Source organism: Rutidosis leptorrhynchoides, chromosome 10 (assembly GCF_046630445.1).
Source record: "Rutidosis leptorrhynchoides isolate AG116_Rl617_1_P2 chromosome 10, CSIRO_AGI_Rlap_v1, whole genome shotgun sequence".
Classification (NCBI taxonomy): Eukaryota; Viridiplantae; Streptophyta; class Magnoliopsida; order Asterales; family Asteraceae; genus Rutidosis; species Rutidosis leptorrhynchoides.
Window position 1 is genome coordinate 104,784,731 of NC_092342.1, and position 27,032 is coordinate 104,811,762.

General features: G+C 32.3%; 1 non-coding gene and 1 pseudogene across 1 annotated transcript; both read right to left on the bottom strand.

Moving 5' to 3' along the window:
* Positions 1-27,032, bottom strand: part of LOC139870514 (methylsterol monooxygenase 2-2-like) — a 142,011-nt pseudogene that overhangs the window by 59,783 nt on the left and 55,196 nt on the right.
* Positions 803-909, bottom strand: LOC139874119 (small nucleolar RNA R71). The gene has a single exon (XR_011767823.1). It is a non-coding gene; the product is annotated as a small nucleolar RNA R71 (small nucleolar RNA).

The following is a 27,032-nucleotide window of genomic DNA, read 5'->3' on the forward strand; positions in this document are numbered from 1 at the left end:
CGTTCATATGGAATCTGTTATAATCATTTAATTAATCAATTGGGTTGGGTAATTGATTATTCATTCTGATCAAGTGGATGAATTAATATTCATAAACTAATTAAAACAGGGGTGGATTACATACAGTGATAACTGGTGTAATTGTTGACAGAAGTGATAACTGCGTCACAGTTTAAATCCTTAATCAGTTGGAATATTTGACTTCGGGTATAAGGGTAATTTGACGAGGATACTCGCACTTTATATTTATGACCGATGGACTATTATGGACAAAAACCAGATAGATGTATCAAATAAACCAGGACAAAGGACAATTAACCCATGGTAATAAATTAAAATCAACACGTCAAACATCATGATTACGGAAGTTTAAATAAGCATAATTCTTTTATTATATTTCTCATCGTATCTTTATTTACTGTCATTTTATTACTCGCAATTTTATTTTCTGTCATTTTATTTATCGCAATTTATTTTACGCACTTTAATTTTTGTCATTTATTTTTACGCTTAAAATCGACAAACCGGTCATTAAACGGTAAAACCCCCATTTTATAATAATACTACTACTTATTTATATATATATTTTTACAAATAAACTTAATAATATAGCGTTAACTTCACCAGCTCCCTGTGGAACGAACCGGACTTACTAAAAACTACACTACTCTACGATTAGGTACACTGCCTATAGTGTTGTAGCAAGGTTTAGGTAGAATCGTTACCTGAAGGGGCGATTGACACATGGGATGTTTTAGTTGAAAAATTTCTTAAACAATTCTTTCCGGCATCCAAAGCCGTGAGACTTCAAGGAGAAATTGTTACGTTCAAACAAAAGCCAAATGAAACATTATATGAGGCGTGGACAAGATTCGGAAGGATGTTGAGAGGATGTCCTCAACACGGTTTAGATACTTATCAAATAGTACAAATATTCTACCAAGGTGTCAACGTTGCTACACGAAAAGACATCGACATAACAGCTGGTGGTTCCATCATGAAGAAAACCGCAACTGAAGCTTACAAAATTATTGATAACACAGCCTCCCACTCGCATGAGTGGCACCAAGAAAAAGATATCTTTCGATCATCTAAAGCGGCTAGAGCCGATTCTAGCCCTGACTTTGATTCCGTTTCCGCAAAAATAGATGCTTTCGAAAGACGAATGGAAAAGATGAATAAAGATATTCACGCAATACGAATCAGTTGTGAGCAATGCGGTGGACCACACTTATTGAAAGATTGTCACATTGAACCAACGATGGAACAACGAGAGAATGTTTCCTATATGAACCAAAGGCCGGGAAATAATTATCAAAATAATTATCAACCGCCAAGGCTAAACTTAAATCGAAATCAAAACATTCTTTACAATCCAAAAGGACCCGAAAATAACTGGTATAACCAACAAGGTCCGAATAACCAACCAACTCAAAACAACACTTTCAATCAACAAAGACCTAGCTTGTATAAACCACCACAACAAACCGAAGAGAAAAAGCCAAATCTAGAAGAAATGATGGCAAAGCTGATTGAATCTCAAACACAATTCATTACATCTCAAACCCAAACGAACGAGAGGTTTGATCAGTCATTAAGAACTCAACAAGCTTCCATTTTGAATCTTGAAAAACACGTAGGTACTCTTGCTAGCACGATGAGTGAGAGGGAACAAGGAAAGCTACCGAGTAATACTGAAGTAAATCCTCGGAAAGAGAATGTTAATATGGTGTCAACAAATTCTGAAAAACCAGCTCCAGAAGATGGGAAGGTTTTAGATGTGAGTAACAATGAAGAAGTTACACCAACACCACCACCCGAGTATGTAAAGCCAGTGGTGACACCATACAAACCACCCATCCCGTTTCCAAGAAAAGGAGTTGAGTATGAGCAAGTAATAGGTAATAAAGTTTGTGATACCTCTGGAAAGAAGAAGAAGAAGAATAAAAAAGTGCAAGAAACAAAAGCCGTAGAAGTAAACCCGGTGAATACAGTTCCACCAAAACCTCCACCTAGGGTAGGTGATCCGGGTGAATTTATTGTTCCTTGTCTACTTAGTGATTGTGTCATGTATGATGCACTAGCAGATTTAGGTGCAAGTGTGAGTGTTATGCCTCTTTCATTATATAAGAGATTAGGGGTAGGTGAGTTAAGTCCAACGGATATGAGTGTTCGACTCTTTGATCAAACCATTAAGCACCCAGTTGGAATTGCTGACAACCTACCCGTTCAAGTAGGCAATTTAACCTTTCTAGTCGAATTTATTGTCATTGACATAGAAGAGGACCCAAACATTCCTCTAATTTTAGGTCGGCCATTCTTAGCGTCCACCAAGGCGTTATTTGATGTAGGAAATGGAAGAATGACACTTAAAAGTGGTGACAAATCGATCACCTTTATTATTCGAAAGACTAAATCTCCACCAACCAAAACCGTTGAACCAGCAAAAACGATTGGTAAGAACCATGTGCTTTTACCAACTCCAACGGTAATACTTAGCAATAATGAAACGCCTAAGTGTGGGGAAAATGAAGTAACACCTAATGATGACATGATAACAAAGAACCCCGTTGTTGATACGAAATTAAATGATCCCGTTATTAATAGTTCAATGAAGAAACTTATTAAACGGATTCGCGATGGTAGAACCAAGGGGAACTTTAAGTTATGTAACCAGTTAGTATCCAATCTATCACCTAAAGAAAAGGAGAAACTAGTTGAAATTGTGGGTATTACACAGGAATCCGACCAATGGCTTAAAGAAAAAGTCACGGATATGCAAGTTGATTATGGACCAAGAGAAATTAACGATGAAGTTAATCACAATTTTGACACCACGGCTACCTAAGTGTGGGGAGATTCAAATGTTCTAAAAAGAAAATGCTATCTAGAGTTAGTTGTTCTGTTCTCGTGTAGTTCCGAGAATGGAACCCGATTGGTCTTTTCCGCTAGCAGACACTAAAGAACTAGTTTTCTCCCTCCATTCTGAATTTTTGTTTTATAGGTTTTTTTTATGAAATTAATATGCATTTTAATTTAAGTTTTTAAAAACAAAATTTACTTTATTTCATTAAGTTTAAAAAATTGATTTCTAAAATTCGTCGTAAGTTGAAGACTAGGTCGTTGAACCGAAATTGCTTTACCCAAGGACGGGGCGATAAATTTTGTTATCATTATTTTTTTAATTTTATTGATTTAAAGTATGCAAAAAAAAAATACTATGTTTTATAAATTTTTGAACGTGGGGTTATATACCAAACTTCAAAAATATGTATATATGTTTGTATTTTATGTTATGTACAAAACAGGGTAAAACAGCGCACTTTCAAAGACTAGCATTAAGTTCAGCAAAAGCTAATAATTTTGACGACAATATCAAATGTGAGATAACAACAATATGTTTGCAAACTCGGTATTTTTAATAACTTTTCAACGCTAATCACCCTCATGAATTTATAATTGTAGTCTGATTTCATGCAAATGAGGGCATTGCATGATCTCAAGTGTGGGGAAGGGTTATAAATTCTCTCGGGTTTATACTTGGCTTATTTGCCAAATTTTATGAAAATTTAAAAAATTTTAAACTAAATGAATTCAAAATCATGTTTATACATATTTATGAACGATAAAACTAGGTGTTAATGCCGAAATTATCGTTACCTCGGAAAGGACATAAATTGAGAAACAACCCAAAACGCTTGAATTCATTTAAAATGGAATATAAGAGAATAAAAAGGCAAAGAACATAATAAATAAAAGCTAAGTGTGGGGAGAATATACCAAGTTATTCAATAAAAAAAAAAAAAATTATCTATCACATGTTTCCGTAAAGTTATTGCAGGTGCTTTTGTTTTGGACTAAATTAACTGTTTTACCCGATGAAAGAAAAGAAAAGATGGATCTACACGATGAATCAATTCCATCATTAAAAGGAAGTAAAGTCTTCCGAAAAAGACACGCGCTTCTTGATTTAGGTCAAGAAGTTGTCGTCCAGACCAGCTGTAGGTTGACGAAAAATCTAGAAAAGTCATCTCTAAAATCAGCAGGAAATCCACGGACCTCAGCATCAAACAGGGTCGCCAAGTGGTCAGATTTATCCTAACCATGAGAAGGATTTATCTCGTACAATGGGGAGGCACCGTGCAAATTAGCTTGATAAGACTAATGAATCAGATCCCCAGAAAAGGATAATCTCCTTAAAGATTAAAAATCAGCTTTTAAGACTGATATTACTCAATCCTAGAGATTGACCTTAAAGATTGAGAATTCAAACTCATGGAATTCAATGATATCTAAACTCGAGCTTGAACGAGAAAATATTTTGATCAAAAATACAAACCGATTTGTTTTCTGAAAACCCATTTTCAATGCGTTCATTACCATTGAACGTAAAATCCTGAGAATTCATCAGAATTCATTAGGTCACCTGAACCAAATCGGGTGTCAACCGTAAGAACGGTGGTTGCATAGCATGGTCGGAGACAGGACCTTGTGCCAGACCGAAAAATTATAGGATGATCTTTACTATCGCTCCTACCAAGGATAGTTCTAGCATCCGACACGTTAATAAGACCATAATCATCTGCATGTCACGGGACATTGCCTTAACAGTTTCTTGTTCATCGCTTTCCTTTACAACCGGACGGTAGTTTGCCGAAAGGTAATATACGGGACAAGTAAACTGGACGTGTTGCTTTCCTAATACAAGGTTAGCAAGTGGGTAACACAAAACCACAAGTGTTGAGCTAAAATTTTCAAATCTGAAACCCACACAACCCACAAAAATATTTTGCAAACACCGGTGAAGGGTTATTCCGGAAAACTTATCTAGGGTAAAAGCTAGATTAAATTTTCAAAAAGATCAAATGTTTTCATAAAGATCCAATTTCCTTAAGGATCTACATTTTAATAGTCATGTGGGACTGTAAACCACCTTTCAAATGTGCACTTTGCTTTGGAAACCGAAAGTAAATCGGCTATTTGATTGCAAGTGTCGTTGACCTAAACCCGAGGCAACTGTGGATGACACACCCACCTTTAACCATCATTACTGTCATTGTTTATACCGCTATATCAAAATCACTGATGTACAAAATGTGATGAATAAAAAAGTGATTCATGTATGTTTTTATTTCAAGTTCTGTATTGCTTGAGGACAAGCAACGCTCAAGTGTGGGGATATTTGATAGTGCTCCAAATGAACATATATTTTGTAGCAATATCGTTCCAATATGTAAAGTTTTTAAATGTAATTTCCTTATTTTTAGTTGTAATAGTTAAATAAATAAGTGCGAAGACGAAAGACGCAAATCGCTCGAAAATGAAGATTTAAAGACAAAAACGAAGATTTGAAAGACCAAAACATCCAAAAAGCTCAAAAGTACAAGATACAATCAAAAAGGTTCAAATTATTGATGAGGAACGTCTAAAAATGACAAGAGTATAAGTTACAAAACGCAAAGTACAAAATATAAAATTGTACGCAAGGACGTTCGAAAATCCGGAACTGGGACCAGAGTCAACTCTCAACGCTCGACGCAACGGTGTAAAAATTACGAGTCAACTATGCACAAGAATAAAATATAATATTTAAATAATTCATAATAAGAATAATATTAAATAATAAAAAGTTGTTAATTGAGCATAGTTCAGGGGTCATAAGTGAAAATTCAATTTCTAAATTCGCCTATAAAAGGCTTTGTAATCGTAATGTAAAAACATACCTTTTTCTATCTTTTTCTTATTTATCAATATCAATTATCAATATCTATATTCTATATCTCTATCATAATGTTAACTTAATAAGATATAACAATAATCTTAATTTTAATTTTAAATTATGATAATAATAAGATTTATGATAGAGATCGTTTGAGTGTGTAAGTCGAAATTCTGTCCGTGTAACGCTACGCTATTTTTAATCATTGTAAGTTATGTTCAACCTTTTTATATTAATGTATCGTAACTAAGTTATTATTATGCTTATTTGAGCCGAAGTAATCGTGATGTTGGGCTAAAATATTAAGAAGGGGTTATTAAACTTTGGACCATAATTAAGGTTTGGGCAAAAGACCGACACTTGTGGAAATTGAACTATTGACTATTAATAGATGGGGGGTATTGTCTAATTGAGTGACAACTCATTGGAGTCTGTCGAACCTATCTTCAAATTAATTAACCTAATAATTAATAATGATTATGGTTGTCCTATTTAGTGATGTTCATATGGAATCTGTTATAATCATTTAATTAATCAATTGGGTTGGGTAATTGATTATTCATTCTGATCAAGTGGATGAATTAATATTCATAAACTAATTAAAACAGGGGTGGATTACATACAGTGATAACTGGTGTAATTGTTGACAGAAGTGATAACTGCGTCACAGTTTAAATCCTTAATCAGTTGGAATATTTGACTTCGGGTATAAGGGTAATTTGACGAGGATACTCGCACTTTATATTTATGACCGATGGACTATTATGGACAAAAACCAGATAGATGTATCAAATAAACCAGGACAAAGGACAATTAACCCATGGTAATAAATTAAAATCAACACGTCAAACATCATGATTACGGAAGTTTAAATAAGCATAATTCTTTTATTATATTTCTCATCGTATCTTTATTTACTGTCATTTTATTACTCGCAATTTTATTTACTGTCATTTTATTTATTGTCATTATTTTACGCACTTTAATTATCGTCATTTATCTTTACGCTTAAAATATAGAATCGACAAACCGGTCATTAAACGGTAAAACCCCCCTTTTATAATAATATTACTACTTATATAATTATATATATTTTGTATAAATATAGTTAAAAATATAGTAAGTATCACCAGCTCCCTGTGGAACGAACCGGACTTACTAAAAACTACACTACTCTACGATTAGGTACACTGCCTATAGTGTTGTAGCAAGGTTTAGGTATATCTCATCCGTAAATTAATAAAACTTGTGTCATATTTTGTAGTATTTTGTATTAAAAATAATACTATTTAGTACACCCCGCTGCACACATCAATGAGTTGTCACTCAATTAGACAATACCCCCCATCTATTAATAGTCAATAGTTCAATTTCCACAAGTGTCGGTCTTTTGCCCAAACCTTAATTATGGTCCAAAGTTTAATAACCCCTTCTTAATATTTTAGCCCAACATCACGATTACTTCGGCTCAAATAAGCATAATAATAACTTAGTTACGATACATTAATATAAAAAGGTTGAACATAACTTACAATGATTAAAAATAGCGTAGCGTTACACGGACAGAATTTCGACTTACACACTCAAACGATCTCTATCATAAATCTTATTATTATCATAATTTAAAATTAAAATTAAGATTATTGTTATATCTTATTAAGTTAACATTATGATAGAGATATAGAATATAGATATTGATAATTGATATTGATAAATAAGAAAAATATAAAAAAAAATATATATATTTTTAAAATTTTGTCTATAAAAAAAAAAATGTTTTTTTTAGTTTTATTACCTTTAGATTTTTAGACTATAGTCGCAACTTTTAGTATTAAGTTTAGTTTTGCCATAGTTATTTTTACTTCTAGAATTTTTAGGCTTTGCCGTAAAATCCCTTAAGTGTTTATTCCTTAGACTAAGTTTTAGGTGCTTTAGAATTTTACGACGCCGTATTTCGCACTACTTTCTTATTTTTATTTTTCGACGCCTATTTTTCGACCTTTTATTTTTCGACATTTTTCGACGCGCAATCTATTTCTCTCTTATTTCTCGCCATTCTAGTTTTTAGGACTTAGAATTTTTTCTACTTCTTCTCTAAATTTCTTAAAATTACGAAAATTTATTTTAAGTTGTTAAATTGATAGACATCAAAATTTTCTGGTTCGTAGTAATAGTTGGATTTGTACGTGGACCGGGTTATTGGAGCCAAACAGTCCTCAATTATATTGAGACCAAACGAATCCTGCCCCTCTGCTGCATCTTTTGGCTATTCGAAACGTGGGCAAAATCAGAAAAGTCTATTAATTGGACAACTTATTATAATTTTTCTTTCCTTTTTAAAAACTAATAGGATATTCAGTGAATGCACCGAGCAAAACGTTCACCACCTTTCATACGTTCACCACCTGTAACTCGATCAAGACATCTAGCAAATATTGTCGCCGTTGATTTTTCTTTAGAATCGTCATCTAGTCGAACAAGAACTCCAACTCAAATTTCCGATAATCCATCTTTTGAACCCGACTTCACAATTAAGAACCCGGAGCATATTCAAGGACAATTCCAAGATCCTGAACCACTAATTATTCCTCCTGAACCACAAACCGTTAAATCAGAATCCTCTAGTGATTCGTATTCAACAAATTCAATTATGGAAGTAACGGAACCTCTAAGTATGGAAGATCGAATGAGAGCCACACGCACGGGCCAAGGTCACGCCATTATTAAGCCAGAAGTTAATGCGCCAGATTATGAAATCAAAGGACAAATTCTACACATGGTAACTAACCAATGCCAATTCAGTGGTGCACCGAATGAAGATCCTAACGAACACCTTCGTACGTTTAAAAGAATTTGTACACTATTCAAAATCCGAGAAGTGGAAGATGAGCAGATCTATCTCATGTTGTTTCCCTGGACTTTAAAGGGAGAAGCCAAAGATTGGTTAGAATCGTTACCTGAAGGGGCGATTGACACATGGGATGTTTTAGTTGAAAAATTTCTTAAACGATTCTTTCCGGCATCCAAAGCCGTGAGACTTCAAGGAGAAATTGTTACGTTCGCGCAAAATCCAAATGAAACATTATATGAGGCGTGGACAAGATTCGGAAGGATGTTGAGAGGATGTCCTCAACACGGATTAGATACTTTTCAAATAGTACAAATCTTCTATAAAGGCGTAGACATCGCCTCACGAAAAGACATCGACATAACCGCTGGTGGATCCATTATGAAGAAAACCGCAACTGAAGCTTACAAGATCATTGATAGCACAGCCTCCCACTCACATGAGTGGCATCAAGAAAAAGATATCTTTCGATCATCTAAAGTGGCTAGAGCCGATTCTAGCCATGACTTTGATTCCGTTTCCGCAAAAATAGATGCTTTCGAAAGACGAATGGAAAAGATGAATAAAGATATTCACGCAATACGAATCAGTTGTGAGCAATGCGGTGGACCACACTTATTGAAAGATTGTCACATTGAACAAACGATGGAACAACGTGAGAATGTTGTCTACATGAACCAAAGGCTGGAAAATAGTTATCAGAATAATTATCAACCGCCAAGGCCAAACTTCAATCGAAATCAAAACATTCTTTACAATCCAAAAGGACCCGACAATAACTCGTATAACCAACAAGGTCCTAATAACCAACCAACTCAAAACAACACTTTCAATCAACAAAGACCTGGCTTGTATAAACCACCACAACAAACCGACGAGAAGAAGTCAAATCTGGAAGAAGTGGTATTTAAGCTGATTGAATCTCAAACACAATTCATTACATCTCAAACCCAAACGAACGAGAGGTTTGATCAGTCATTAAGAACTCAACAAGCTTCCATTTTGAATCTAGAAAAACACGTAGGTACTCTTGCTAGCATGATGAGTGAGAGGGAACAAGGAAAGCTACCGAGTAATACTGAAGTAAATCCTCGGAATGAGAATGTTAATATGGTGTCAACGAATTCTGAAAAACCAGCATCAGAAGATGGGAATGTTTTAGATGAGAGTAACAATGAAGAAGTTACACCACCACCACCCGAGTATGTAAAGCCAGTGGTGGCACCATACAAACCACCCATCCCGTTTCCAAGAAAAGGAGTTGAGTATGAGCAAGTGATAGGTAATAAAGATTGTGATACCTCTGGAAAGAAGAAGAAGAAAAAGAATAAGAAAGTGCAAGAAACAAAAGCCGTAAATATAAACCCGGTGAATACAGTTCCACCAAAACCTCCACCTAGGGTAGGTGATCCGGGTGAATTTATTGTTCCTTGTCTACTTAGTGATTGTGTCATGTATGATGCACTAGCAGATTTAGGTGCAAGTGTGAGTGTTATGTCTCTTTCATTATATAAGAGATTAGGGGTAGGTGAGTTAAGTCCAACGGATATGAGTGTTCGACTCTTTGATCAAACCATTAAGCACCCAGTTGGAATTGCTGACAACCTACCCATTCAAGTAGGTAATTTAACCTTTCTAGTCGAATTCATTGTCATTGACATAGAAGAGGACTCAAACATTCCTCTAATTTTAGGACGACCATTCTTAGCGTCCACCGGGGCGTTATTTGATGTAGGAAATGGAAGAATGACACTTAGTAGTGGTGACAAATCGATCACCTTTATGATTCGAAAGTCTAAATCTCCACCAGCCAAAACCGTTGAACCAGTAAAAACAATTGGTAAGAACCATGTGGTTTTACCAACTCCAACGGTAATACTTAGCAATAATGAAACGCCTAAGTGTGGGGAAAATGAAGTAACACCTAATGATGACATGATAACAAAGAACCCCGTTGTTGATACGAAATTAAATAATCCCGTTATTAATAGTTCAATGAAGAAACTTATTAAACGGATTCGCGATGCTAGAACCAAGGGGAACTTTAAGTTATGTAACCGGTTAGTATCCAATCTATCACCTAAAGAAAAGGAGAAACTAGTTGAAATTGTGGATATTACACAGGAATCCGACCAATGGCTTAAAGAAAAAGTCACGGATATGCAAGTTGATTATGGACCAAGAGAAATTAACGATGAAGTTAATCACAATTTTGACACCACAGCTACCTAAGTGTGGGGAGATTCAAGTGTTCTAAAAAGAAAATGCTATCTAGAGTTAGTTGTTCTGTTCTCATGTAGTTCTGAGAATGGAATCCGAGTGGTCTTTTCCACTAGCAGACACTAAAGAACTAGTTTTCTCCCTCCATTCTGAATTTTTATTTTTTTAGGTTTTATTTGAAATTAATATGCATTTTAATTTATGTTTTATTGTGATTTAAAAAAAAAAAAACAAAATTTACTTTAATTCATTAAGTTGAAAAAAATGATTTCTAAAATTCGTCGTGAGTTGAAGACTAGGTCATTAAGCCGAAATTGCTTTACCCGAGGGTGGGACGGCAAATTTTGTTATCATTATTTTTAATTTTATTGATCTAAAGTATGCCAAAAAGATATTAGACTTTATAAATTTTTGAACGTGGGGTAATATACCCAACTTCAAAAATATGTATATATATGTTTGTATTTTATATTATGTACAAAACAGGGTAGAACAAAGCACTTTCAAAGACTAACATTAAGTTCAGCAATAGCTACTGATTTTGACGACAAGAAGCAAAATATCAAATGTGAAATAACAATATGTTTACAAACTGGGTATTTTTAATCACTTTTCTACACTAATCACCCTCATGAATTTATAATTATAGTCTGATTTCATGCAAATGAGGGCATTGCATGATCTCAAGTGTGGGGAAGGGTTATAAATTCTCTCGGGTTTGCACTTAGTTTATTTGCCAAATTTTGTGAAAATTTGAAAAATTTTCAACTAAATGAATTTAAAATCATGTTTATACATATTTATGAACGGTGAAAACTAGGTGATAATACCGAAATTATCGTTACCTCGGAAAGGACATAAATTGAGAAACACCCTAAAACGCTTGAATTCATTTAAAATGAAATAAAAGAAAATAAAAAGGCAAAGAAAGAAACTAAGTGTGGGAAGAATGTACCAAGTTATTCAATTTAAAACATATATCACATATTTTTGTACAAGATTATTGCAGGTACTTTTGTTTTGGATGATACTAATCAGTTTTACCCGATTTACTATAATACTTTTGAAAGAAAGATGGATCTACACGATGAATCAATTCCATCATTTGAAGGAAGTAAAGTCTTCCGAAAAAGAAACGCGCTTCTTGATTTAGGTCATGAAGTTGTCGTCCAGACCAGCTGTAGGTTGACGAAAAACCTAGAAAAGTCATCACTAAAATCAGCAGGAAATCCACGGACCTCAGCATCAAACAGGGTCGCCAAGTGGTCAGACTTATCCTAACCATGAGAGGGTCTGTCTTGTAAAATGGGGAGGGCACCGTGCAAATTAGCTTGATAAGACTAATGAATCAGATCCCCAGAAAGGATAATCTCCTTAAAGATTAAAAATCAGCTTTTAAGACTGATATTACTCAATCCTAGAGATTGACCTTAAAGATTGAGAATTCAAACTCATGGAATTCAATGATATCTAAACTCGAGCTTGAACGAGAAAATATTTTGATCAAAAATACAAACCGATTTGTTTTCTGAAAACCCATTTTCAATGCGTTCATTACCATTGAACGTAAAATCCTAGGAATTCACCTGGAATTCATTAGGTCACCTGAACCAAATCGGGTGTCAACCGTAAGAACGGTGGTTGCATAGCATGGTCGGAGACATGACCTTGTGCCAGACCGAAAAATCATAGGATGATCTTTACTATCGCTCCTACCAAGGATAGTTCTAGCATCCGACACGTTAATAAGACCATAATCATCTGCATGTCACGGGACATTGCCTTAACAGTTTCTTGTTCATCGCTTTCCTTTACAACCGGACGGTAGTTTGCCGAAAGGTAATATACGGAACAAGTAAACTGGATGTGTGCTTTCCGATACCGGGATAGCAGTGGATTACACGAACCTAAAAGTTTTAGCCAAAATATTGATCCACAAATATATTTTGCAACACCGATGATGGATCAAATCAGAAAACTTGTCTAGGGTAAAATCTAGCTTGAATTTTCAAAAGATCAAATGTTTTCATAAAGATCCAATTTCCTTAAAGGATCTAAATTTTTATAGTCATGTGGGACTGTAAACCGCCTTTCAAATGTGCACTTTGCTTTGGAAACCGAAAGTAAATCGGCTATTTGATTGCAAGTGTCGTTGACCTAAACCCGAGGCAACTGTGGATGACACACCCACCTTTAACCATCATTACTGTCATTGTTTATACCGCTATATCAAAATCACTGATGTACAAAATGTGATGAATAAAAAAGTGATTCATGTATGTTTTTATTTCAAGTTCTGTATTGCTTGAGGACAAGCAACGCTCAAGTGTGGGGATATTTGATAGTGTTCCAAATGAACATATATTTAGTAGCAATATCGTTCCAATATGTAATGTTTTTAAATGTAATTTCCTTATTTTTAGTTGTAATAGTTAAATAAATAAGTGCGAAGACGAAAGACGCAAATCGCTCGAAAATGAATATTTAAAGACAAAAACGAAGATTTGAAAGACCAAAACGTCCAAAAAGCTCAAATGTACAAGATACAATTCAAAAGGTTCAATTTATTGATGAAGAACGTCTAAAAATGACAAGAGTACAAGTTACAAAACGCAAAGTACAAGATATAAAATTGTACGAAAGGACGTTCGAAAATCCGAAACCAGGACATGAACCAACTCTCAACGCTCGACGCAACGGTGTAAAAATTACAAGTCAACTATGCACAAGAATAAAATATAATATTTAAATAATTCATAATAAGAATAATATTAAATAATAAAAAGTTGTTAATTGAGCATAGTTCAGGGGTCGTAAATGAAAATTTGAATTCTAATTTGCCTATAAAACGAACGATATGTTCGATGAATTAGGGAGAGATTTTTTACGATCTTTTTCTTTCTTTCTATCTTTTTCTTATTTTTCTATATCAAATATCAATATCTATATTCTATATCTCTATCATAATGTTAATGTAATAAGATATAACAATAATCTTAATTTTAAATTTAAATTATGATAATAATAAGATTTATGATAGAGATCTTTTGAGTATGTAAGTCGAAATTCTGTCCGTGTAACGCTACGCTATTTTTAATCATTGTAAGTTATGTTCAACCTTTTTACATTAATGTCTCGTAGCTAAGTCTTTATTATGCTTATTTAAAATGAAGTACTCATGATGTTGGGCTAATTACTAAAATTGGGTTATTGAACTTTGGACCATAATTAAGGTTTGGGCAAAAGACCGACACTTGTGGAAATTGGATTATTGACTATTAATAGATGGGGGGTATTGTCTAATTGAGTGACAACTCATTGGAGTCTGTCGAACCTATCTTCAAATTAATTAACCTAATAATTAATAATGATTATGGTTGTCCTATTTAGTGACGTTCATATGGAATCTGTTATAATCATTTAATTAATCAATTGGGTTGGGTAATTGATTATTCATTCTGATCAAGTGGATGAATTAATATTCATAAACTAATTAAAACAGGGGTGGATTACATACAGTGATAACTGGTGTAATTGTTGACAGAAGTGATAACTGCGTCACAGTTTAAATCCTTAATCAGTTGGAATATTTGACTTCGGGTATAAGGGTAATTTGACGAGGATACTCGCACTTTATATTTATGACCGATGGACTATTATGGACAAAAACCAGATAGATGTATCAAATAAACCAGGACAAAGGACAATTAACCCATGGTAATAAATTAAAATCAACACGTCAAACATCATGATTACGGAAGTTTAAATAAGCATAATTCTTTTATTATATTTCTCATCGTATCTTTATTTACTGTCATTTTATTACTCGCAATTTTATTTTCTGTCATTTTATTTATCGCAATTTATTTTACGCACTTTAATTTTTGTCATTTATTTTTACGCTTAAAATCGACAAACCGGTCATTAAACGGTAAAACCCCCATTTTATAATAATACTACTACTTATTTATATATATATTTTTACAAATAAACTTAATAATATAGCGTTAACTTCACCAGCTCCCTGTGGAACGAACCGGACTTACTAAAAACTACACTACTCTACGATTAGGTACACTGCCTATAGTGTTGTAGCAAGGTTTAGGTATATCCCATCCGTAAATTAATAAAACTTGTGTCATATTTTGTAGTATTTCCTAGTAAAAATAATACTATTTCGTACCCTCACGCTACCACATCACCTACCCGTTAAGTTCATACTTAGTAGCTAATATACAATTCAACCACTACAATTCTATATGAAAAACTGATTATAATAATATTTCGCGTTCAAACTTTTACACAATATTTTACAAACTTACAATACTGCTTATTTTACATATAGCATGAAATATAGCACACAATAAATTTGATACAAGATGGTTGTAAAGATAATTCTAGCTAGTACACAAGTCGTTCAGCAAAGGCAATAAAGACACGTAATTCATACGTCCAGAAACAAGTCATGCATTCTGGTTTTACTAGGATTACTTCCCATCCTTGGTCTTGTGGAACATAACCGTTATGGCCGTTGATAAGACAGCGTGTTGTAACGTCGTCAAAGGGACGAGGGTTATGTAATGTCCAACAGTCCCGTAATAATCTAAAAACCTCATTTCTTACCCCAATTACCGACTCCGTCACTTGTGGAAACGTTTTGTTTAATAGTTGTAGCCCGATGTTCTTGTTCTCACTTTGGTGAGAAGTGAACATTACTAATCCGTAAGCATAACATGCTTCTTTATGTTGCATGCTAGCCGCTTTTTCTAAATCACGAAGTCCAATATTCGGATATATTGAGTCAAAATAATTTCTTAACCCGTTGCGTAAAATAGCATTTGGGTTCCCCGCAATATATGCGTCAAAGTAAACACATCGTAACTTATGGGTTTCCCAATGTGATATCCCCCATCTTTCAAACGAAAGTCTCTTATAAACCAAGACATTCTTGGAACGTTCTTCGAATGTCTTACAAACTGATCTCGCCTTAAATAGTTGTGCCGAGGAATTCTGGCCGACTCTAGACAAGATTTCATCAATCATGTCTCCGGGTAGGTCTCTTAAAATATTGGGTTGTCTATCCATTTTGTGTTTTTAAACTGTAAAATAGACAAGAGTTAGATTCATAAAAAAATACTTATTAATACAAGCAATTTTTACATATATCATAAAGCATAAGAACACTATATTACATATATTACACCACACGAATACAACTATCTTATTCCGACTCGCTCGTTTCTTCTTCTTCGGTTTTGGTTCGTTTTGCCAAGTTTCTAGGGATATATGATGTTCCCCTAATACGAGCCGTCGTTGTCCACATTGGTTTAGAAAAACCTGGTGGTTTAGAGGTTCCCGGGTCATTGTTACAACTTAAGAACTTCGGGGGTTGACGATACATATAAAGTTCATCGGGGTTGGAATTATATTTCTCTATTTTTATGCCCTTTCCCTTATTATTTTCTTTTGCCTTTTTAAATTCAGTTGGGGTAATTTCTATAACATCATCGGAATTCTCGTCGGAATCCAATTCATCGGAGAATTGGTAATCCTCCCAATATTTTGCTTCCTTGGCGGAAACACCATTGACCATAATTAACCTTGGTCGGTTGGTTGAGGATTCTCTTTTACTTAACCGTTTTATTATTTCCCCCACCGGCTCCGATTCTTCTTCCTGTTCCGATTCTTCGTCCGGTTCCGATTCTTCTTTCGGTTCCGACTCTTCTTCCGGTTCCTCTTCGGGAACTTGTGAATCAGTCCATGAATCATTCCAATTTACATTTGACTCTTCATTATTATTAGGTGAGTCAATGGGACTTGTTCTAGAGGTAGACATCTATCACATAATATCAAACACGTTAAGAGATTAATATATCACATAATATTCATATGTTAAAAATATATAGTTTCCAACAAAAATGTTAAGCAATCATTTTTAAAGAAAACACGGTCGAAGTCCAGAATCACTAATGCATCCTAACAAACTCGATAAGACACACTAATGCAAATTTTCTGGTTCTCTAAGACCAACGCTCGGATACCAACTGAAATGTCCCGTTCTTATTGATTAAAAACGTTCCATATTAATTGATTTCGTTGCGAGGTTTTGACCTCTATATGAGACATTTTTCAAAGACTGCATTCATTTTAAAACAAACCATAACCTTTATTTCATCAATAAAGGTTTTAAAAAAAAAACTTTACGTAGATTATCAAAGAATGATAATCTAAAATATCCTGTTTACACACGACCATTACATAATGGTTTACAATACAAATATGTTACAACAAAATAAGTTTCTTGAATGCAGTTTTTACACAATATCATACAAGCATGGACTCCAAATCTCGTCCTTATTTAAGTATGCGACAGCGGAAGCTCTTAATAATCACCTGAGAATAAACATGCTTAAAACGTCAACAAAAATGTTGGTGAGTTATAGGTTTAACCTATATATATCAAATCATAATAATAGACCACAAGATTTCATATTTCAATATACATCCCATACATAGAGATAAAAATCATTCATATGGTGAACACCTGGTAACCGACATTAACAAGATGCATATATAAGAATATCCCCATCACTCCGGGACACCCTTCGGATATGATATAAATTTCGAAGTACTAAAGCATCCGGTACTTTGGATGGGGTTTGTTAGGCCCAATAGATCTATCTTTAGGATTCGCGTCAATTAGGGTGTCTGTTCCCTAATTCTTAGATTACCAGACTTAATAAAAAGGGGCATATTCGATTTCGATAATTCAACCATAGAATGTAGTTTCACGTACTTGTGTCTATTTTGTAAATCATTTATAAAACCTGCATGTATTCTCATCCCAAAAATATTAGATTTTAAAAGTGGGACTATAACTCACTTTCACAGATTTTTACTTCGTCGGGAAGTAAGACTAGGCCACTGGTTGATTCACGAACCTATAACAATATATACATATATATCAAAGTATGTTCAAAATATATTTACAACACTTTTAATATATTTTGATGTTTTAAGTTTATTAAGTCAGCTGTCCTCGTTAGTAACCTACAACTAGTTGTCCACAGTTAGATGTACAGAAATAAATCGATAAATATTATCTTGAATCAATCCACGACCCAGTGTATACGTATCTCAGTATTGATCACAACTCAAACTATATATATTTTGGAATCAACCTCAACCCTGTATAGCTAACTCCAACATTCACATATAGAGTGTCTATGGTTGTTCCGAAATATATATAGATGTGTCGACATGATAGGTCGAAACATTGTATACGTGTCTATGGTATCTCAAGATTACATAATATACAATACAAGTTGATTAAGTTATGGTTGGAATAGATTTGTTACCAATTTTCACGTAGCTAAAATGAGAAAAATTATCCAATCTTGTTTTACCCATAACTTCTTCATTTTAAATCCGTTTTGAGTGAATCAAATTGCTATGGTTTCATATTGAACTATATTTTATGAATCTAAACAGAAAAAGTAAAGGTTTATAGTCAGAAAAATAAGTTACAAGTCGTTTTTGTAAAGGTAGTCATTTCAGTCGAAAGAACGACGTCTAGATGACAATTTTAGAAAACATACTGCCACTTTGAGTTTAGCCATAATTTTTGGATATAGTTTCATGTTCATAATAAAAATCATTTTCTCAGAATAACAACTTTTAAATCAAAGTTTATCATAGTTTTTAATTAACTAACCCAAAACAGCCCGCGGTGTTACTACGACGGCGTAAATCCAGTTTTACGGTGTTTTTCGTGTTTCCAGGTTTTAAATCATTAAGTTAGCCTATCATATAGATATAGAACATGTGTTTAGTTTATTTTAAAAGTCAAGTTAGAAGGATTAACTTTTGTTTGCGAACAAGTTTAGAATTAACTAAACTATGTTCTAGTGATTACAAGTTTAAACCTTCGAATAAGATAGCTTTATATGTATGAATCGAATGATGTTATGAACATCATTACTACCTTAATTTCCTTGGATAAACCTACTGGAAAAGAGAAAAAATGGATCTAGCTTCAATGGATCCTTGGATGGCTCGAAGTTCTTGAAGCAGAATCATGACACGAAAACAAGTTCAAGTATGATCATCACTTGAAATAAGATTGTTATAGTTATAGAAATTGAACCAAAGTTTGAATATGATTATTACCTTGTATTAGAATGATAACCTACTGTAAGAAACAAAGATTTCTTGAGGTTGGATGATCACCTTACAAGATTGGAAGTGAGCTAGCAAACTTGAAAGTATTCTTGATTTTATGAAACTAGAACTTTTGGAATTTATGAAGAACAATTAGAACTTGAAGATAGAACTTGAGAGAGATCAATTAGATGAAGAAAATTGAAGAATGAAAGTGCTTGTAGGTGTTTTTTGTCGTTGGTGTATGGATTAGATATAAAGGATATGTAATTTTGTTTTCATGTAAATAAGTCATGAATGATTACTCATATTTTTGTAATTTTATGAGATATTTCATGCTAGTTGCCAAATGATGGTTCCCACATGTGTTAGGTGACTCACATGGGCTGCTAAGAGCTGATCATTGGAGTGTATATACCAATAGTACATACATCTAAAAGCTGTGTATTATACGAGTACGAATACGGGTGCATACGAGTAGAATTGTTGATGAAACTGAACGAGGATGTAATTGTAAGCATTTTTGTTTTGTAGAAGTATTTTGATAAGTGTATTGAAGTCTTTCAAAAGTGTATAAATACATATTAAAACACTACATGTATATACATTTTAACTGAGTCGTTAAGTCATCGTTAGTCGTTACATGTAAGTGTTGTTTTGAAACCTTTAGGTTAACGATCTTGTTAAATGTTGTTAACCCAATGTTTATAATATCAAATGAGATTTTAAATTATTATATTATCATGATATTATCATGTATGAATATCTCTTAATATGATATATATACATTAAATGTCTTTACAACGATAATCGTTACATATATGTCTCGTTTAAAAATCATTAAGTTAGTAGTCTTGTTTTTACATATGTAGTTCATTGTTAATATACTTAATGATATGTTTACTTATCATAGTATCATGTTAACTATATATATATCCATATATATGTCATCATATAGTTTTTACAAGTTTTAACGTTCGTGAATCACCGGTCAACTTGGGTGGTCAATTGTCTATATGAAACATATTTCAATTAATCAAGTCTTAACAAGTTTGATTGCTTAACATGTTGAAAACATTTAATCATGTAAATATCAATCTCAATTAATATATATAAACATGGAAAAGTTCGGGTCACTACATTAGAAACAGAAACGTTTGGTATCAATTGTTTGGTTTAACAGAACAGAACAAAAAAAAAAAAATTTGATGTTTGCACAGCTCGCGAAAAAAATATATATATAAATTGTGATTTTGGATTTGAGACTGTTTTAGCTAAAGATTACAACACGAAAAGGTTTCTAAATCATGCCTAGAATCTATTGGAATCATCAATTGATCAAAAATCTTTAAAACGAATTCGAATTTTACCAAGAACAATCGTTTGACTTTTTAAAATCTAAACTTTGACTCGAAAATTAGAGATTGATAGAAAGAATTGGAATCTAAAATTTTGAAGATAGTATGAGTGAACGATTCCTAACACAACTACATTTATGGATTTTGAAATTAAATTTAAATTCGTGCCATTGTATTTTGAGTTCTAAAACAGAGGTACAAGCCTTTTATACTTATATTTTTCTGGTTTTTAAATTCAAGGAACACAAGTTGCTGATAAGGAAGATGGAGAATGACTAGTTTACACTTAGATGTTCGATTATAATTGATATAGTGTTGATACAATAGATTCACACTGAAATAGAAATATATAAAAAATTTAAAAGCAATCACGATTAATTAAAATATAAAACAGATTAAAACAAATAAAAATATAAAAAACAGATAGGATTACAGCAAGAAGAAAAAAAATATAAAAAATTACATGACCTAAATTAGGTATCTTCTTTTTCTTTCGATTATTTTTATATAATTATTATTAATAATTAATATATACATATATATATATATATATATATATATATATATATATATATATATATATATATATATATATATATATATATATATATATATATATATATTACTAATTATATTAATAATAATATTTTGATAATAATATTAATAATAATACTCATAATATCATTAATAATAAATGACATTTTTATAGTAATACTTATTTTAGTAATGATAATGAATAAATAATATTAATGTTAATAAAAGAAATCATAATTTTTATGACTAATTATAATAACAATAATACTAGTAATAATAACATAACAATTTAAATGTATCACATTTCATTATATTGCAAATAATAATATAACTAATACTTGATATTAATATTTAATATTAATAATAGCAATAACAACTATATTATTTCATATTTGATTATAATTAAATCGTATTTTGAATTATATTTCAAGGTATATATATATATATATATATATATATATATATATATATATATATATATATATATATATATATAGGTATTTAAAATTATTTGTTCATGAATCGTCCGAAATCTGTTGAAGTTTAAATGAATCGTCTCAAAGATTTTGTTTATATTTTGTCAGAAATTTTCGGGTTGTCATAGTACCTACCCGTTAAAAGAAATTTCGTCCCAAAATTTAGTTGTTGCCATCAATCGGCGTTGTTCGTACATAGACGAGGATATTTACATTTTATTTGGTCTTCACGTTCCCAGGTATGCTCGGGGCCTTTCGTGAATTCCAACGGATAGAATATTATTTTGTTTCAAGAGTTTAAATCATACGAATCCATAAATTTTACGAAGTGCATTTTATTATTAATGCGGAGGTTATCTAAAGGATTTAACAAGAGTGTCATTGATTAGGTTTTCTCAGAAAGAGATGATGACGTTATACAAGCATTTCAATACACATGAAATGTATTATAAATAATAGTGAGCTTATTTAAACCTTGAGCGTTTATGCCACAATATTAGAGTAGACAAAATAGAGAAGAGTTCATGAAAATCATAGTCATGAAATTTGATAGAGATCGTCATTGTTTACAACAAGAATGATGAATATGAGTTGAAAAATAGAGTTTTATCAACATTGGGTAATATGGATGAAACTATTCGATTATAGGAAGAGTATAAACGAAATAATCATAAAAGAGTGAAATGAGGAAATTAAATGCTCGTCTTAACTTTTGACGTAGTTACAATTGATTTCCGGATTTCAAGGAATTAAAGAAATCTTCGAAATCTTTATAAAATTTGATTCTCCGATAATTAAGGAAATTAGAATTTTCTTTAATTAAATGCGGTGAATTGCCTCGATTGCTATATCTGGAATTTTGCTATAAATTAGCTTCTTCCATTTCATTATCTTCACCACTTCTATAATTTCTTTCTCAATTCATACTTCCAAAAGATTTGTTAATATGCTCAATCCAGTTCTTGTTCTTGACCTTATGTTGGTTATCGCCACAATCATCCTTCTTTTCCAACTCCCACCAGAGGAGTCTGTTTACTTCTACTATGCTCTAGGATTTATTGTGTTTTTAGTTCTCCCGTGTCTTTATATTGCTATACGCATTGATATACACGGTTTGTAATTTTAGTGTTGCTATCGGGCTTTATATTTTCCCTTATATGTCGAAGCTTCATGCTTTTGTAAAGCAGAATTCGTAGGTATGAAGTTTCAAATGAACCTATTGTTCTAAGCAGTAATATCACAATTTGATTTGTTAAATTATCAGAATTATTGAGGATAGAACTATCAAGAATATATTTTCTTGATATGTTCAGAGATTAAGTAAAATGTAAGAGTCGTGTAACATGGCAAATGATGATTATAAAGTCTATAAATCATCATCTTCCATTAAAAATTTAGCATGACTTACTGTAATATAATCACGTTGGCCTGACGTCATTATATTATACTAACTCATGCTTCAATTCCCAACACTACTTCAAATCATTCATAATTTAAACTTGAATTTTACAGAATATAGAAACTAAAACAGTTTCCTTTATGATGTGATAAAGATATCGCAAGGAGACAGTTAATTGCGGTCAAGAATCGTTATGAAGATATCTTCAGAAATATAGAGGATATTTATAACGAAAGATACGGCGATATCTTAGAATTTCTAAGATCCAATGACGAGGAAAATTCTTCTGTTTCCTCTGCATTTAATGCTACCATATCTGAATCATTGGTTATTAATCCGAGATGGTTTCAAGAAATTTTATTTTTAGATGATTAAACGCTGATTGTAATCGTCAACGGATCTAATGGTTAACGAATAGGCGTTATTGATTTTAAAAGTAATGAATGATAATTTCGGTGGTTTGATATGATAATTCATCATAGAATATGAATGAATACAAATCATGAGAATCAGAATTGACGAATGTACAATGTAACATATTAATGTGAGATATAAATATTTCTAGGGTATTACCTACCCGTTAAAATATTTTCACAATTAACAGTTTGTACAAAAGAGTTTTAATTACAGTCTTTATGAAAATATACATACATATATATTTTCCTTCAGATGTAATCATGGATTTAATGAGTTAGTATAATATTAAACTCATTTGATTTACGGTTGAAACGATAATGAATAATCTCCAAAACCTTAGAGATTTCATAATTGTCGCGAAATATTTCGCTAATGAAGTTATGAATCAATACATTCATCATTACACTTGATTTATTATGAAATGGAGTTTATTGTGTTGAAGCAGTGATTAACGATTGAAATGTCATTAACAAAGGATGTACATCATAGCATATTAGTGATATGAATTAACCAAGTAGTACATACTAGTTAAGATTCACACGTAATAGCTTTGTACGAAAAGATTTATTATTGTTCCGAATCATATATATATATATATATATATATATAGTATACATATATAATTCTTCACGAAGAATGAGTCAATACATCTTAACTCATTATTGCTAATATTCCTTGGTATCTTTGGGGCATATGATGTTGATATCTGAGGTACCAAGTGTCATGTTGAGGTGTGGGATGCGGGTGTTGTTGTTGATGAAGCTGATGGTGTTGGTGGTGATGTTGATGGTACTGTTGGTACTGGTGGTGATGCTGGTTATGATGCTGGTGCTGCTGATGCTTGTAGAATTTGCACCATGTTCTCCAGAGCCACCACTCGAGCGCGAAGCTCATTGACTTCTTCTACTATTCTGGGATGATTGGCGGTTGGAACAAGGGGGTGAATAAGATCTAGAATATTCGATATTATATATTTGTGACGGGATACCCTGGAAAGAAGAGAGAAAATGGTGTTTCGGACTGGTTCGCTGGTAAGCGCTTCAGGTTCTTCGCCAAGAGGTGAATTCGGTTGGTGGAAGGGATCACCTTCTTCTTGCCTCCATTGATTGAGTCGGCTACGAACCCATCCCTAATTCATCCAGAATAGATGATGGTTGATTGGTTCGTTTGTTCTGGTTACGCTGCCATTGGAGCTCGAGGAGTTCGAGAAATTCATATTATGTGTTTGGAATAGGGTTTGATATGAAATGGGTATTGAATACTGAATGATATATTCGTCTCTTTGAATACGTATTTATAGCAAAAAGATTTCCGTGATTTTTGGAGGAAATTTAGGAAAAGTGGTAGACAAAGTTTACTGGAATAGATATGATAAGATATGATAAGATATGATGTGTCCTCCATTTATGTAATAATGGCGGTATGACGTGTCGAGATAAGTATGTAATCAGATAATCTTTCGATTGAAGACTTTTAATTCGTAATGGCCTATTCATGTCTAGGGGCTTGAGCTATAGGATCCTTTAAATCGGTAATCCAAACCCTTACATTCTAGAGTTTCGTAGACGCCACTTGTCAAGAAAATTCAATGATCAAAAATAACGAGAAAGCAAAGATTTTTTAAAGTAATGAATATGAATAGTGATGACATTATAATGTCTTTGAGATTCTCGATAACTCAATGACATTTTTCGGTTCGCAAACTGATGCATAAAGGCATAAGGTACATAAGTACATGATTTAACAGAGAGTTATATACGTTTGAGTATGAATAGTAACAAATATAGGAGTTTCAAAAATCAAGGATAATATTTCATGTAATATATATGTAATACACAAAACCATGATAGATTACATAGGAATGTCGAGAATTTCAAAAATCTTGGTGTCGCATTTAAATATGGTGGCGGAATTGGATAGTACTTAGGAGAATGAGCAGAGTTCTTAGATTGGCACAGCATTCTAAGATAAGTAAGGTTTCTAAAGTATAGTATAGCATTTAACAGTTTAAGGCAACAATTAAAGGCACTATGGTCAAGGATAGTTGTAGTCCTACATTGCTAAGGTACCTAATTGTATAAGGCACACATAAAATGCAATCCTTGTTCTCTACAACAACCTGCTCTGATACCAATATGTGACATCCTCCAGATAGGGCCTTGGAGAATGATGTCACTAAATATATCAAATCACAGCTGTATAAACGAGAACGACATTTATATGAGACGTTTTGTTGAGTTTTGCAGCGGAAGATAAATATGTCTTTAATTGATATGATATGTAATGAAGATTCCAAGCATAGCAAGCAATCATCATCAAAGCAGTAGATATACAGCGGAAGCAATTTTTAAGTACCTGAGAATAAACATGCTTAAAAAGTCAACACGAGGTTGAGTGAGTTCATAGGTTTGTCATAAATAGTGATTACATTAATAAGGTTAGACCACAAGATTTAGTTTTCATAAGTAGATCACTCAGATCCAGTCAAGTTGATCTCCCGCATGATCAAAAAAGTTATGCCAGTGCGTGATATTTAGAATAAACGTTGTTTGTCCCGTGACAAGTTGTTCTGTCCTTGTCGTTTAATTTCATTATCAAGTAATACAAAGACTTAGTCAAATGTATCGGGGACGTTACTCCCGATAGGCCTATCCCAAATAATTAAGAATGCCGCAGCAATTAAAAATATCACTGTAGGGACTTAGTCGGACATAGCCGGGTATAGCATAGTTTAATAGTTGGTACTGATATTTAGACTAGACTTTCAAGTTTACCCCGTAACAAGTTATCGTTTATACTTGTTGGTTGGGGACTTGCTGGTCATAGCCCAACATATCACAGTTTAATAGTTGGTACTTATGTCTAAGGTATAAAACAGTTATAAAAGTTGCGCATGTATTCTCAGCCCAAAAATATAGATAAAAAGGGAGCTATGAAAACTCACGATACTGTATTTCGTATTTCGTAATAATTAAGCTTATGAGCGGTACTGAACAAGTGCAGAGTTGTCCTCGAATTCACAAACCTATATCAGTTATGTATATATTAAAACATATAATAACAATTAATCAGTTTATATATTTTAATATTATTAATATACTTCTTGAATAAATAATTAAGTATTTAGCTATATTCATTTTATATATAAATATTTAATGTTTATATATCTATTAGATTTAAAGTATATGATATGTCAACATCATATATTGATGTTTAGGAATTTTATATCATGTATTAAAACTTAATATATATGTGTGTGTGTGTGTGTATATATATATATATATATATATATATATATATATATATATATATATATATATATATATATATATATATATATATATATAATTGAAATATATATTTGTACCAATACTAATAGCAGTGATAATAATAATGATTAATAACTCATCATAATTTAAATATATTTATTTTCAATATTTGAAATAATTACTTAATAGTAATTTAAAAAGGTAAATTATCAATGTTAATGTGTTTAAATTAAAATATCTTAGTATTACTAATAATAATCTTGAAGATAATAATATTAGTATTCATATTAATAACTTTAATAACAATTGTAGTGTAATCATGTTAATGATAATAATTATAATAAAAATGATGAGTTTAAAAATAGTGATTCCTTTAATAATAATAATAATAATAATAATAATAATAATAATAATAATAATAATAATAATAATAATAATAATAATAATAATAATAATAATTAGTAATTATAATAATGAAAATAGAGTTGAAAACTACCTTTGAAGTTTTTCTAAAAAGAATATGCCCAAGACGGGGCTCGAACCCGCGACCTCACGCTAGCCTAAACATCCCTTAAACCATTCTTCCATTTCTATTTATCTGTTAATATTCCTATAACCCGTATTACAGTTTC